We start from the raw sequence: 17260 nt of genomic DNA, 5'->3' as shown, positions 1-17260 counted from the left end.
AACAAATTGAAAAATAAAAACCATATGATTATCTCAATAGATGCAGAGAAGGCCTTTGACAAAATTCAACATCCATTTATGATAAAAACTCTCCAGAAAGCAGGAATAGAAGGAACATACCTCAACATAATAAAAGCTATATATGACAAACCCACAGCAAACATTATCCTCAATGGTGAAAAATTGAAAGCATTTCCCCTCAAGTCAGGAACAAGACAAGGGTGTCCACTTTCACCGCTACTATTCAACATAGTTCTGGAAGTTTTGGCCACAGCAATCAGAGCAGAAAAAGAAATAAAAGGAATCCAAATTGGAAAAGAAGAAGTAAAACTCTCACTGTTTGCAGATGACATGATCCTCTACATGGAAAACCCTAAAGACTCCACCAGAAAATTACTAGAGCTCATCAATGAATATAGTAAAGTTGCAGGATATAAAATCAACACACAGAAATCCCTTGCATTCCTATACACGAATAATGAGAAAGTAGAAAAAGAAATTAAGGAAACAATTCCATTCACCATTGCAACGAAAAGAATAAAATACTTAGGAATATATCTACCTAAAGATGCATGTATTCTTAGTGTATTGTTGTTATATACTTATGTACGTTTTATGTTGAATAAAATATATCAAGGACCATACTCAAATCCATAAAACTTCCTAAAGGAAGAATTAATTCAAAGACAATAATAATAGCTACAATAAAGATTTATGTTAAAACATTTGTGTTTTTAATAATAAACTACTAAAAAAGAAAATAGAATATATTTAAATATGCCCTACAGAAAAGAAGAAAAAGTCTTGCTATAAAATTCGTTTCATTTTTTCACATACATAAAATATTTTAATTTGAAGTCCTTCGCACATATTGCCTTTTCTTTCCTTCTTCAGTGGAAGTTTCAATCATGAATTTTGAGTTTTATAATTTAATAGATAAATAATTCATAATGAGCACTAGGTCTTCCAAGGTGGTGCTAGCAGTAAAGATCTCACCTGCCAATGCAGGAGATGTAAGAACCTTGCGTTCAATCCCTGGGTTGAGAAGATCCACTGAAGGAGGGTATGGCAACCCACTCCAGTGTTCATGCCTGGAGAATCCCATGAAAGAGGAGCCTGGAGGGCTACAGTCCATAGGGACACAACTGAAACAACTTAACATGCACGCATACCATGAAAAATAATTTACACCAGTCTCATCAGAAAGGGCTTTAAACATTAGGAAGCTGTTAAGAGAGTTCCAGAGAAACATCTATTTCTGCTTCATTGACTATGCCAAAGCCTTTGACTGTGTGGATCACAAGAAACTGTGGAAAATTCTGAAAGAGATGGGAATACCAGACCCCTTGACCTGCCTTTTGAGAAACCTGTAAACAGGTTAGGAAGCAACAGTTAGAACTGGATGTGGAACAACAGACTGGTTCCAAATAGGAAAAGGAGTATGTCAAGGCTGTATATTGTCACTCCACTTATTTAACTTATATGTAGAGTATATCACAAGAAACGCTGGGCTGGAGGAATCACAGGCTGGAATCAAGATTGCTGGGAGAAATATCAATACCTCAGATGTGCAGGTGACACCACCCTTATGGCAGAAAGTAAAGAGGAGCTAAAAAGCCTCTTGATGAAAGTGAAAGAGGAGAGTGAAAAAGTTGGCTTAAAGCTCAACATTCAGAAAACAAAGATCATGGCATCTGGTCCCATCACTTCATGGGAAATAGATGGGGAAACAGTGGAAACAGTGTCAGACTTTATTTTTCTGGGCTCCCAAATCACTGCAGATGGTGATTACAGCCATGAAATTAAAAGACTCTCTTGCTCCTTGGAAGAAAATTTATGACCAACCTAGATAGTATATTCAAAAGCAGAGACATTACTTTGCCAACAAAGATCCATCTAGTCAAGGCTGTGGATTTTCCGGCAGTCATGTATGGATGCGAGAGTTGGACTATAAAGAAAGCTGAGCTCTGAAGAATTGATGCTTTTGGACTGTGGTGTTGGAGAAGACTCTTGAGGGTCCCTTGGACTGCAAGGAGATCCAACCAGTCCATCCTAAAGGAGATTAGTCCTGGGTGTTCATTGGAAGGACTGATGTTGAAGCTGAAACTCCAATACTTTGGCCACCTGATGAGGAGAGCTGACCCATCTGAAAAGACCCTGATGCTGGGAGCGACTAGGGGAAGAAGGAGAAAGGGACAACAGAGGATGAGATGGTTGGATGGTGTCACCAACGCAATGGACATGGGTTTGGGTGGACTCCAAGAGTTGGTGATACACAAGGAGGCCTGGCATACTGTGGTTCATCGGGTTGCAAAGAGTCGGACACAATCGAGCAACTGAACTGAATGGAACTGAAACTCACAGTAGCTAATATCAGTTTTTCAAAATTCTAATTTTCACTTAGAAATTTGAATTTTTTTTGTTACAAATATTATCCATTGTTTGCCTTGAATCAGCAAACTTTCTTGGTTGAAATTCACTTCCATGAAAGTGACTGCCAGATACCCTTCTGAACAATTGTAGTTTGTCTGTCAGTTCTTCATTCAAATAAAAATGGTATTTCATAAATAAAAACAACTATTTCTGTTCATAACTCAATCACACAAGTGTTGTTCTTTGCTGCTCAATATGCTGTTGAAATACTTCATGCTTAATTGCAATTTTATCACACAGAATATTAAAAAGATATGCACTCAACAGTCAAGATTTAAGAAATTTAATACTTTTCACCTGTTTATCAAGGACATTCTTTGGTAAAACTAGCTTTTTCTATTTTAACTGCAAGTCCCAGGTGGTAAAGAATACAGAAACCATATTCCAATGTGTCTGTCTGCATTTGCGTTAAAGCATCAGCAGTTTTATCTTTCATTGCATTTATACCAACAATGCAAACATCTCTACAGACAAAAAAAAAAAAAAAAAAGAGGTCTTATTAACTATTATAAAAGTAGTTTTGACTTGCAGATACCCTGAAAGGATCTCAGGGGCTCCCACTGGTCCCCGCAGTGGACCACACTTGGAACTGTTGCTCTAAGATGTATGTCTAGAAAAGGACTTACAGGGAGAGAGGGAGAAGTTGGTCTGCTTTATTAAATTTGCTAAACTGTTGTCTATGTTTTTAGAAGTCATAGTTAAATATTTTTTTTCTTTCCATCCTTGATAACAGTTGGCAATATCACATTAATAAAATTTTGCCAAGCTGATAGGGCTGTACTGGAGACCCAGTTCAGTTCAGTTCAGTCACTCAGTCGTGTCCGACTCTTTGCGGCCCCATGGACGACAGCATGCCAGTCTTTCCTGTCCATCACCAGCTCCCAGAGTTTACTCAAATGCATGTCCATTGAGTCGGAGATACCACCCAACCATCTCATCCTCTGTTGTCCCCTTCTCCTCCCGCCTTCAATCTCTCCCAGCATCAGGGTCTTTTCCAATGACTCAGTTCTTTGCATCAGGTGGCCTAAGTGTTGGAGTTTCAGCTTCAGCATCAGTCCTTCCAATGAATATTCAAGATTGATTTCCTTTAGGAATGACTGGATTGATCTCCTTGCAGTCCCAGGGACTCTCAAGAGTCTTCTCCAACACCACACTGGAGACTAGGTTGTTTTAATTTTACAATGTTTGCCAGCTTTGATAATTTTTATGTATCTATTATCCAATTGGGTATCTGATTTGAATTTTGTATCTGTAAACCATTTATCTATTTTCCTTTTTTGTTGCCTTTTTCTTAGTTTTCCTTTGATGTTTTGTGTATACTTTTGTTACTTCCAGTTCTTTGCATGCTTTATATTTTGCCAATACATTTTTTCAGCATTTACTGTCTTTTACATTTCTATTACATCATGCTTTCCTTTATTTGACAGAAGATTTATATTTTGATTTGATCAAATTATGAGTCTTTTAAAATTTCTACTTTTGAAACTTATTTTAAAAAACTGCTTATAATTCCAAATTCATAAGCATAATTCTTTTATATATTCTTCTAATAGTTTTTTTCTTCTAATAGTTTTAAAATTTTTATACACTTAACTCTGTAACCAAATAAACACACTTAGCAAATCAGCCTAGTAATTATGTTACCCAAACTTAGAACTCTAGCATGACAAACTTTTTCAAAATCTTTCTGAGATAGCAATGGGTAGAATATCTGTCTTTCTTTTTTACTGAAAGTTCATTCTTTTGATTTATGTGAATTTTCCATTAAAATTTTTCATTTTTATCTACCCAGTTCCTCATCTTCTGTCTCTTTCTGTACATAATTAAGTGTTGAAGAGCCACCGTTTGATTCTCTTCATTGCTTCTGAAACATTATATTTACCTTCAGGCTCTTGTTTCTGCTTTGTTTTTGGCTGCTGGAAATTATTCCTACTTATGAATTCTACTATGTGTTTTAAAAGATGTTTGCTATCTTTATCTGAAATATGAAGTTACTCTATAATTCAGGCTTTTTCATATTATCTAGCATTACCTTTTAAATATGTAAAACTATTGTAACTTTTAGTCAATAATTAATTAGATTTATAAACATTTCTCAAATGTTCACACTTACTGTTTTATGCATTCCATTTTTTTCTATTTTTCTTTTTGGAAAAGGTATATTCCTGAGTATTCACTGGAAGGACTGGTGCGGAAGCTGAAGCTCCAATACCTTGGCCACCTGATGCAAAGAACTGACTCACTGGAAAAGACCCTGATGCTGGGAAAGATTGAAGGCAGGAAGAGGAGGGGACGACAGAGAATGAAATGGTTGGATGGCATCACCAGCTCGATGGACAGGAGTTTGAGCAAGCTCTGGGAGTTGGTGATGGACATGGAAGCCTGGAATGCTTCAGTCCATGAGGTTACAAAGAGAAGGACATAACTGAGAGACTGAACTGAACTGATTCATTATTTCAGGATATTTCAGGGTTTGCAGGAAATTTTATTTTTTAAGTATGAAAAACAAATTGTCATTATTTTTCCTGCACTCTTGAATGACAGTTTAGCTGAATATTTGATTCTCTTGACATTTTATTTTTCCTCAATACTTTAAAGATATTAGTTCATTGTTTTCTGGCATCTATTGTTGCTAATAAAAATCCCCTGTCATTGTAATTGTCACTTTTCTATATAATTCTAAAAGAAATATCAAGATATAAAACTGCATTCATAATGTAATTCCAAATTTCTGAAAATATTGTGCCAAATGCTTTGCTATCTAATTCCTAAATTCTCATAGTGTGAGTTCAGATAGCAAAGAATATCCATTATCCAAGTTCATTCTGTTCCCAAATTCACACTATACGCAGTGGATATTTATGAAACTTTCTTAAAACCAATATGATTACATATTAAGGGACTTTAAAAAGCTTAACCCAAAAATTTCACTTAGAAAGAGATAGGCATTTATTTATAAAATCGGTCATTGCTAGATTCCATGTCAAAAAATGAAAATATAAAAGACCAAAATATTTTAGTGGGATATTATTCAGCCTTTAAAGGCATCCCTCTGAAAAACTATTAATTATATAATTAATTAAATGTAGAGTCACACATTACATTGTTAAAATGTGATTTAAAATATCAAACAATTTATGTGATCACACAGAGAAAATGTTAAGTAAACATATATTTCTATGTCTGCAACTTGTTAAGAATGACTTTTCCTGAATGCTAAGGCTGTATATAGCATTTATTTTCTTTTTAATTAATTTTTTCCTAAGTATTATGGTAAAGAATTCCAGTTGAGCTATTTCAAATCCTAAAGATGATGCTGTGAAAGTGCTGCACTCACATGCTAGCAAATTTGGAAAACTCAGCAGTGGCCACAGGACTGGAAAGGTCAGTTTTCATTCCAATCCCAAAGAAAGGCAATGCCAAAGAATGCTCAAACTACCGCACAATTGCACTCATCTCACACACTAGCAAATTAATGCCCCAAAATCCATAAAGCCAGGCTTCAGCAATATGTGAACCGTGAACTTCCATATGTTCAAGCTGGATTTAGAAAAGACAGAGGATTCAGAGATCAAATTGCCAACATCTGCTGAATTATCAAAAAAGCAAGAGAGTTCCAGAAAAACATCTACTTCTTCATTGACTATGCCAAAGCCTTTGACTGTGAATCACAACAAGCTGTGGAAAATTCTTCAAGAGATGGGAATACCAGACCACCTGAACTGCCTCCTGAGAAATCTGTATGCAGGTCAAGAAGCAACAGTTAGAACTGGACATGAAACAACAGACCCACTCCAGTACTCTTGCCTGGCAAATCCCATGGACGGAGGAGCCTGGTAGGTGGCAGTCCATGGGGTCACTAGGAGTCAGAGACGACTGAGTGATTTCACTTTCACTTTTCACTTTCATGCATTGGAGAAGGAAATGGCACCCACTCCAGTGTTCTTGCCTGGAGAATCCCAGGGATGGGGGAGCCTGGTGGACCGCCTTCTCTGGGGTCGCACAGAGTCAGACATGACTGAAGCAACTTAGCAGCAGCAGCAGCAGCATGGAACAACAGACTGGTTCCAAATTGGGATAGGAGTATGTCAACATTGTATATTGTCACCCTGCTTATTTAACTTATATGCAGAGTACATCATGAGAAATGCTGGGCTGGATTAATCACAAACTAGAATCAAGATTGTGGGGAGAAATATCAATAACTTTCACATATGCAGATGATACCACCCTTATGGCAGAAAGTGAAGAACTAAAGAGCCTCTTAGATGAAAGTGAAAGAGGACAGTGAAAAAGCTGGCTTAAAACACAACATTCAGAAAAGTAAGATCATGGCATCTGGTCCCATCACTTCATGGCAAATAGATGGGGAAACAATGGAAACAGTGAGAAACTTTATTTTGGGGGGCTCCAAGTTCACTGCAGATGGTGACTCAGTTCAGCTCAGTTCAGTCGCTCAGTGTCCAACTCTTTGCGACCCCATGAATCGCAGCATGTCAGGCCAACCTGTCCATCACCAACTCCTGGAGTTCACTCAGACTCACGTCCATGGAGTCAGTGATGCCATCCAGCCATCTCATCCTCTGTCGTCCCCTCCTCCTCCTGCCCACAATTCCTCCCAGCATCAGAGTCTTTTCCAATAAGTCAACTCTTCGCATCAGGTGGCCAAAGTATTGGAGTTTCAACTTTAGCATCATTCCTTCCAAAGAAATCCCAGGGTTGATCTCCTTCAGAATGGACTGGTTGGATCTCCTTACAGTCCAAGGGTCTCTCAAGAGTCTTCTCCAACACCACAGTTCAAAAGCATCAATTCTTCGGCACTCAGCCTTCTTCACAGTCCAACTCTCACATCCATACATGACCACAAGAAAAACCATAGCCTTGACTAGACGGACCTTAGTCGGCAAAGGAATGTCTCTGCTTTTGAATATACTATCTAGGTTGGTCATAACTTTTCTTCCAAGGAGTAAGCATCTTTTAATTTCATGGCTGCAATCACCATGTGCAGTGATTTTGGAGCCCCAAAAAATAAAGTCTGACACTGTTTCCACTGTTTCCCCATGTATTTCCCATGAAGTGATGGGACTGGATGTCATGATCTTCATTTTCTGAATGTTGAGCTTTAAGCCAACTTTTTCACTCTCCTCTTTCACTTTCATCAAGAGGCTTTTTAGTTCTTCTTCACTTTCTGCTATAAGGGTGGTGTCATCTGCATATCTGAGGTTATTGATATTTCTCCCCGCCATCTTGATTCTAGCTTGTGCTTCTTCCAGCCTAGCATTTCTTATGATGTAAGTTAAATAAGCAGGGTGACAATATACAGCCTTGACATACTCCTTTTCCTATTTGGAACCAGTCTGTTGTTCCATGCCCAGTTTTAACTGTTGCTTCCTGATCTGCATATAGGTTTCTCAGAGGCAGGTCAGGTGGTCTGGTATTCCCATCTCTTTCAGAATGTTCCATAGTTTATTGTGATCCACACAGTCAAAGGCTTTGGCATGGTCAATAAAGCAGAAATAGATGTTTTTCTGGAACACTCTTGCTTTTTCCATGATCCAGCAGATGTTGGCAATTTGATCTCTGATTCCTCTGCCTTTTCTAAAACCACCTTGAACATCATGGAGTTCACGGTTCACGTATTGCTGAAGCCTGGCTTGGAGAATTTTTGAGCATTAATTTACTAGCATGTGAGATGAGTGCAATTGTGCGGTAGTTTGAGCATTCTTTGGCATTGCCTTTCTTTGGGATTGGAATGAAAACTGACCTTTTCCAGTCCTGTGGCCACTGCTGAGTTTTCCAAATTTGCTACAGCCATGCAATTATAAGATGCTTGCTCCTTGGAAGAAAAGCTATGTTCAACCTAGACAACATATTAAAAAGCAGAGATGTTACTTTGCCAACAAAAGTTTGTCTAGTCAAAGCTATGGTTTGTCCAGTAGTCATGTATGGGTGTGAGAGTTGGATTATAAAGAAAGCTGAGCACTGAAGAATTGATGCTTTTGAACTGTGGTGTTGGAGAAGACACTTGAGAATCCCTTGGACTGTGAGGAGATCCAACCAGTCCATCCTGAAGGAAATCAATCCTGAATATTCATTGGAAGGACTGATGTTGAAGCTGAAGCTCGATACTTTGGCCACCTGATGTGAAGAACTGACTCATTTGAAAAGACCCTGATGCTGGGAAAGATTGAAGGCAGGAGAAGGGGACAATAGAGGATGAGATGGTTGGATGGCAACACCCACTCAATGGACATGAGTTTGAGTAAGCTCTGGGAATTGGTGATGGACAGGGTGGCCTGGCGTGCTGCAGTCCATGGGGTCACAAAGAGTTGGACACAACTGAGTGACTGAACTGATATAGTGAAGAAGGTACCATTTTTATAATTAAAAAATAAGTTGATATATGTACATAATTACCATTGCTACTAAGTAACTTAGACTGTAACATTATCATATTATTAATTTATGACAATGGGAGTACAGTTTCTCTACAGATATGGAGAATATTTTTTTCTCACGCTTGAATGCAGGCTAGCATAGTTCCTTTATGATGTTTCCACCAATGGTAGAAGTACCTGGATTATCACATGCCCCCTTCATAAACATAAGATGCCGACTTCTTGTCCTTAGCACACTGCTTACCTTCTGCCTTCTCTCTTAACTGTTCTTTGCCTCCCTCACCTTCACCCCGTTACATAACTGGCATGTCACCTTCTACTTTTAACTCCTCATTGTCTCCATTATCTTCAAGTTATTGTCCTTCTCAACTAAGACTATGCATATCTTCTTGATTTTCCTTTCTCTATATTTCTGATTCTTCCTCAGTTACCTAAGGCAATCCCCCTCCTGGATAATCAGACTGTCTAGATAATCCTTATCATTTTTTACTCTGTTTTCATCTCTTCTTTTCCACCTATCTATCTTTTCAGCTGCTATCATTATGCAATGGCATATTATGCATAAAACCAATTTATCGAACAAATGGGTTTCTTTTAATTAAATACTTCAGCAAACTAAAGATAAAATTATTTCATTCATGTTTCTACATTTTTAAAAACTACAATACCTTAAATCTTGAAAGTGCTCTATTTTTAGTGAAATATATAAATGGGGTGAAAGATTTCATTTCGGTTACCATTATGGAACTTCTTGTTTTTCTTTTTGCCAAGGTGAACTGATATAATCCAGGATTTTGTTCTTTTCAAGAGAAGATGAGCAACTTTATAAGAAATCTTAAGGGAGAGGGGGGAAAAAAGCCTTGTATAACAAGTGCAGCTTGGGTAACTGATATTTTTACATGAGGATTTTTGGCTCAGTGTAAGGAAGAGGATATTTTAGCCCTAAATAGCAAACCAAAATCCTTCAAACTCAGGACAAATTTGAATATTAACAATTCTGTATGATTTCTTTTTAAACTAGACAAAATTGAATTTTGATATTTTAATTTTAAAAATTAATCTGTCAAGAGAACATGAAATAATCATACACAAACTGCATAAAATCTGAGTGTTTCAGTGTTTCCTATTAAAAACTACATTATTTTTATTAACAATATTAAAAACTAGAGATGTACAAACTGGATTCAGGCTTTGGCTGAGTTATTTTATGTGCTTCATCTTTCAGGACGCTTTTTTGGTAATGACTATTGATAGCTGTCTTTGTGTCTTCACAGAATTATTGTGAAGGGGAAAAGTTAGATGATGCATGTAGGATGCATTCTAAGCTTTCAAGTGCTCTGTTGATTCATGATTGATATCTGGATTGGACACTCTTATTTATGAAATTTTATGTAACAAAAATATACCTCCTCCATGTCCAATTAATTCACCTTGGCCAATAAATTTTTTTACGCAACTGACTTGAATATTCAAACACCAATTTTCTTACCAGAAATATTCTATGACTTTCTATGGGTTAAGAAGATTCCCTTTAGCTGTCACTTCTCTGCTTCCCAGGTAAAAACTAGTGACAGCAATGCCCCAAGGCGCCATGATCACTCTATAATTTGCCTAGAGATAATACTAATGACAATAACAGTTAACGTTTGCTGTGTGCTGTCTGTGCTTTAGACACCATTCTAAGTACTTAAACAGACATTATTTTATTGAATGCTCAAATTAACCTGTTAAATTCAATTATGAGTATTCACTTTCACAGTGAGGAAACTAGAATTTAGATTCTTTCATTTGTTTATTTAAAAAACGTGTGTTGAGTGCCGAATTTGTACCAGGCACTGAACTAGATGGAGAGAAAGAGAAATAATAAAGATTGAAAAGGTCCTTGAACCCATGGAATTTACACTATGATCTAGGGAAAGATAAAACAAAAACTGTGTACAGAAAGCTATAAGCACTCTGCAAAACACTGAAACTGAGTGGCTACTTTGAAGTGGTGGGGGAAGACTTTTGCAAGGAAGTGTCCTGAAAGATGCAGCTTGAATGACAGGAGGAGTCCAGTCATTTCAAGAAGGTCAGCAGAGTCTTCTGGGCTGGGAAAACGATAAGTAGAAAGATCCCAAGTAAGCATGAGGTGATGATAATGATGAAAAGATGTGGACTAAATGAGGCTATGTTTTGGAATTAGAATTGAAGAATTTTCTCCTGGGAGAAAAATGGAAGTGAGGGAAAGAGATGAATCAAGAGTGAATACTTTGCTGGTTGGTCAAGATTAAAGTAGGTTGCTGATGTACTCTTGGGGGAAGATGATGAGGAATGAGCTTTTCCTTTTTAAACTTTTTTTTTTTTTTTTTTTGCTCTGGTAAAGCATACATTAGATTTTACCATCTTAACCATTTTTAGTGTATAGTTCAGTGGTATTAAGTACATTTTATATTGTTATTTAAACATCATCATCATTCATCTCCAGAATTTCATCTTCCCAAGCTGAAAATTCCATCCTCATTAAAATATAACTCCCCAACCTTTCTCCCTCAAGCTTCTAGAAACTACCATTCTATTTCCTGTCTCTATGAATCTGACCACTGTAGCTACCTTATATAAGTGGACTCACACAATATTTGTCCTTTTGTGACTGGCTTTCTTCATTTAGCCTAATGTCTTCAAGATTCATCCATGCATCAAAACTTCCCTCTTCATTCTTTCTTTCCCCCTCCTTTTTTTTAAAACAAAACAAAACAAAAAACCTTTATATTTGAGAGCAGTTTTAGGTTCATAAAAATGTTGCACAGCAGGTCCTCATATACTTTCTGCCCCAACCATACACACACACACACACACACACACACACACACACACACACAGCTTCCCTGCTATCAACATCTCCTCCCAGAATGCTATGTTTTTGTAGCTAATGGATATATATTCTACAGATTAATAATTCTATAGGTTAAAAATGATTGGGTCCCAATTGGAGTGTAGGAAGAGCAGGAAGTTAATGAAAAATGTTTCTGATTGTTTCTTTCTCTATAACAATTCTACCCTTTATAACAGCCACTAGCCACTTGTAGCTGTTAAGTAGTACGAAGACTAACTAGCTATTAAGTCAGTCTGATATACTCTAAGTAAAAATTAAATAACAAATTTTAAATATTTAGATACTTAGTAAGAAAGAAAAGAAATTATGACTTCAATAGTATTTTTATTGGATAATTGGACTTCCCTGGTAGCTCAACTGGTAAAGAATCCACCTTGCAATGTAGGAGACCCTGGTTCAATTCCTGGGGTGGGAAGTACCCCTGGGGAAAGGATAGGCATCCCACTCCAGTATTCTTGGGCTTCCCTGATGGCTCAGATGGTAAAGGATCTGCCTACAATGCTGGAGACTTGAAAAATATTTTTATTGGATAATTTATTTTCATTTTTTAAAATTGTGAAAAAATATATATAACATAAAATTTATCATTCTAACCATTTTTAAGGCAATATGTCCATTCACATTGTTGTACAACCATTACCATCATCGATTATTGCCTGTGAGCATGCTCAGTCACTTCAGTCATGTTCGACTGACTTTTTGTGACCCCATGGACTGTAGCCTGCCAGGCTCCTCTCTCTGTGGGATTCACTAGACAAGAATACTGGAGTGGGTTGGCATGCCCTCTTCCCAACCCAGGGATCAAATCTGTGTCTCTTATGTCTCCTGCACTGGCAGGTGGGTTCTTTACCACTTTCACTACCTGGGAAGACCCTCATCCATTTATAGGACTCTTTAATTTGCAAAATTGAAACTCTGCATCTATTAAAACATAACTCCCCATTCCCTTCTTCTGATAAAGCCCTTGGCAACCACAATTTTACTTTTTCTGTGAATTTGACTAGGTTAAAATGATACTATTTGGGATTTATTGGGTTAAATAAAACCTATTTTTTTTTAGTTTTTTATTTTTTTAATTTTAAAATCTTTAATTCTTACATGCGTTCCCAAACATGAACCCCCCTCCCACCTCCCTCCCCATAACATCTCTGTGGGTCATCCCCGTGCACCAGCACCAAGCATGCTGTATCCTGCGTCAGACATAGACTGGCGATTCAATTCTTACATGATAGTATACATGTTAGAATGCCATTCTCCCAAATCATCCCACCCTCTCCCTCTCCCTCTGAGTCCAAAAGTCCGTTATACACATCTGTGTCTTTTTTGCTGTCTTGCATACAGGGTCGTCATTGCCATCTTCCTAAATTCCATATATATGTGTTAGTATACTGTATTGGTGTTTTTCTTTCTGGCTTACTTCACTCTGTATAATCAGCTCCAGTTTCATCCATCTCATCAGAACTGATTCAAATGAATTCTTTTTTATGGCTGAGTAATACTCCATTGTGTATATGTACCACAGCTTTCTTATCCATTCATCTGCTGATGGACATCTAGGTTGTTTCCATGTCCTGGCTATTATAAACAGTGCTGCGATGAACATTGGGGTACATGTGTCTCTTTCAATTCTGGTTTCCTCGGAATGTATGCCCAGCAGTGGAATTGCTGGGTCATAAGGTAGTTCTATTTGCAATTTTTAAAGGAATCTCCACACTGTTCTCCATAGTGGCTGTACTAGTTTACATTCCCACCAACAGTGTAGGAGGGTTCCCTTTTCTCCACACCCTCTCCAGCATTTATTGCTTGCAGATTTTTGGATCGCAGCCATTCTGACTGGTGTGAAGTGGTACCTCATTGTGGTTTTGATTTGCATTTCTCTAATAATGAGTGATGTTGCGCATATTTTCATGTGTTTGTTAGCCATTCGTATGTCTTCTTTGGAGAAATGTCTATTTAGTTCTTTGGCCCATTTTTTTAGCCTTTTTAAAAATGTGGCTGTTAGAAAATTAAAAACCTCATGTGTGGCCCACAATATATTTCTGTGGAACAGCACTACTTGTCTCATATGGCTATTTAAATTTAATTCACATAAAATAAAATTAAAATTTCAATTCCTCATTTGCAGTAGCCAATTTTCCTGTACACATGTGGCTAATGGTTACCATATTGAGCAATGCAGATATAGAACATTTTTATCATTATAGTAAGTTCTCTGGGACTGTACTGTTTTAGAAACCCCAACTAAAATGGAAACAACCACAGAAAAACAAGAAAGTCTGTAACATGGTGAGGGTGGCTGAGCAAATAATTCTTGCAGGCAACAAGGCAAAGTGATAATTAACTGATTATACAAAGATTAAAAAGTATTCTGAAGCTTGCAAGTTCCATTTTTTACTCTAAAACACAGGGTCGACAACAGACAGCTTCAGATGTTTTCCCATGAAATTTTAGATGTTGCCACCAAATGTATAACACACAACTGTGTATTGTCATAAGTCAGCTAAAACATGAGTAAACATATGTCATGTCACCCATTAAAAAGAAAGGTGTAATTATACTTTTAAATGTGGCAAAGCATTTTGAAAGTAGTGTATAATTTTCTAGAGCAGGAACCTTTGTGAACATGTCTTTCCCTGAGTGCTTATACAGCCTGACATCTTCAGGTTTGTTCAAATCAAGAGCCCCACTGTGAAAAAGCCAGAAACAGACAAAAGAAGCAATTTTTTCTTTAGGTGCCATTTCATTGAGAGAGCCAGAAAGAAGCAGTGAGGTAAGCACAGAGTCACAGACCAAAAAACAAGATAGGAAAGGATACTACCTGATCACAGCAGCAGCTGAAAACTTGGTAAGAACTGCTCATATTCAAGGAACAAACATTTAATTATTGCTTATGACTAAGATGCTACACAACATATATAGAGTATTCCTATAAGAGCTGATGTCTTTATTTTTTCACAGCTCTGAGGTATATCTGATGTACAAAAAATCTGTATACATCTAATACATACAATTTGATGAGTCTGGACATACGCATACACCTGTGACATCATCATCATAATCAAGGCAGTAACATATCCAGCACCTCACGGAGTTTTTTCTCTGCCCCTTTGCCTTTTTATTGAATGTGTAGTGAGAACACTCAGCATGGGATCTACCCTCTGAAGATGTTTTTAAGTGCCCAATACAATATTGTCAACTTCAGGCACCATGTTGTACTGCAGCCCTCTAGAATTTATTTATCTAGTATAACTTTATGCCCATTGAAAACTTTCAATTTCCCTGTCAGCCCTTGGCAACTACCATTCTATTTTCTGCTTCTATAAGTTTAACTGTTTTTAGATATCTCATATAAATAAAATCATGCAGAAGTTGTCTCTCTGTGACATTTCACTTAGCAATAATGTCTTCTAGGTCCAACCATGTTGTTTCAAATGGTAATATTTCTTTCTTTTTAAGGCTGACTAATATATTACACAGGCTTCTCTGATGGCTCAGGCAGTAAAGCGTCTGCCTACAATGTGGGAGACCTGGGTTCAATCCCTGGGTCGGGAAGATCCTCTGGAGAAGGAAATGGCAACCCAGTCCAGTACTCTTGCCTGGAAAATCCCATGGATGGAGAAGCTTGGTAGGCTACAGCCTATGGGGTCACAAAGAGTCAGACATGACTGAGCGACTTCACTTTCACTACACATAATTTTTATTATAAGTAATGATGCACTATATTAAAATAACATGCTATTTTATATTATTAATTTATATAGCATACATACTAATATATAATTATATAACATGAATTTTATTATATATAAATATACAATTATATAATAGTATGCAATTATATATTATATATATATCATGTTTTCTTTATCTCAGATTCCTCTGAGGGTACTAATTATACTCCTTCTAAACTCTCTCCTGGATTAGATTATGAATCATATTTTCTTATACTTTTAGTTCTTCTTCTTGTTTTTTCCAGTATATTGTTTTTCTTAAAATATATGTGGTTCTTGATCACATGCCTGCATTTTATTTTAATACTCTTGGTGTGTGTGTATTATTAAGGGTGTCATTCAGCACTCCCTATTTCTTTTATCATTAGGGAAGAAGATTCAAATAGACATTTTTCCAAAGAAGACATACAGGTGGCCAACAAACATATGAAAAGATGTTCAACATTGCTGAATGCAAATAAAACTACAATGATATATTACCTCACACCTGTCAAACTGGCCATCATCAAAAAAATCTAACAAATGAAGAAGATATGGAAAAAAACCAATCTTCCACCACTATAGGTGGGAGCGGAAATTGGTGTAGTCACTACGGAAAACATGGAGGTTCCTCAAAACATTAAAAATAGAACTAACATATGATTTAGCAATCCCACTCCTGGGTTATATATCTGGAAAAAATGCAAATACTAATTTAAAAAGATACATGCACCCCAATGCACAGCAGCACCATTTACAATAACCAAGAATACATGGAAGTCACCCAAGCATCCATCAACAGACAAATGGGTAAAGAAGAAATTATGTTATAATGGTTATCAAAGACTGTAGATCTGCCAAGTGCTTGGTCTGGCATATATAAGCTATTTTAACCACATGGTTGCTTTTAATTATGGTATTATCTGCTCTACAGATCAGCATAATTGACTAGAGGAAATCAGATCCTGAGAAATGGGAACACTCATGCAACAAGTTGCCTGCAGATGTTGTCTTGAGTTCGGTATATTTGTAGCTACCCTCTATGTCTACTGTTCTTTCTCTGTGTTCCCTTGCATGAGGAAGGAAGATTGCCCCTTTTGGGGTTACTGGGAGAAGAATAAGGAAGATAATAAAGGAAAAAAAAATTCCACTGAAATCAAAATTGCACAATACTCTTCAATCTATATCAGTTTAGAAACACCCCTCTCTTCACAGCAATGTTCTCTTAGCCTTATTTATCAGACATTAAGATTTTACTAAGATATGAATCACCAAACATTTCAAAATACTACTTCAACATGATGAGTCCTGTTTTTGTTCCAGAACAAATGCTTCTCCTCATCTTGAAGAATGATTTGTATGTGTATTCTGGTCAGAAACCTCTGAATTTTGTATGTAACTGGTTTCACAGCTTAGATCACAGTTTATCCTTAGGGAAGTGTATTTGAACTCTAGAAGAATAATTTTGTTCCTTCTAACGGCCAAAGTACCTCCTCAGTTATGCTTGGAGCATCTCCATGGATGTCAGTTATTGCAATAAAATGCATCACAATAAGGCCTTTATCAGAGATGAGGAACTGGGTTATTTACAACTTAAACTACACAGGGACTATCTTCTGGAACCCCTCCTTTCTTTTTCCTTACATTGTCCATGGTTGTTTGGGGCAGGAGAAGCCTGAGCTATTATCATGGCTATTTAACTGATATTCCCTCAGCTACTGCTACTCTTCGTTTCCTAAATCAACCTATTTTTATCATATGAAATCTTCAGTCAACAAGCTTCAGTGGTTCATAAAAGCCAAACTCTCCTTCCTGTACTGAAGTTGATGCATTAACCCCTGGTC

This window comes from Capra hircus, chromosome 8 (genome assembly GCF_001704415.2).
Source record: "Capra hircus breed San Clemente chromosome 8, ASM170441v1, whole genome shotgun sequence".
NCBI lineage: Eukaryota > Metazoa > Chordata > Mammalia > Artiodactyla > Bovidae > Capra > Capra hircus.
Note: the sequence above shows the minus strand (reverse complement) of the source record.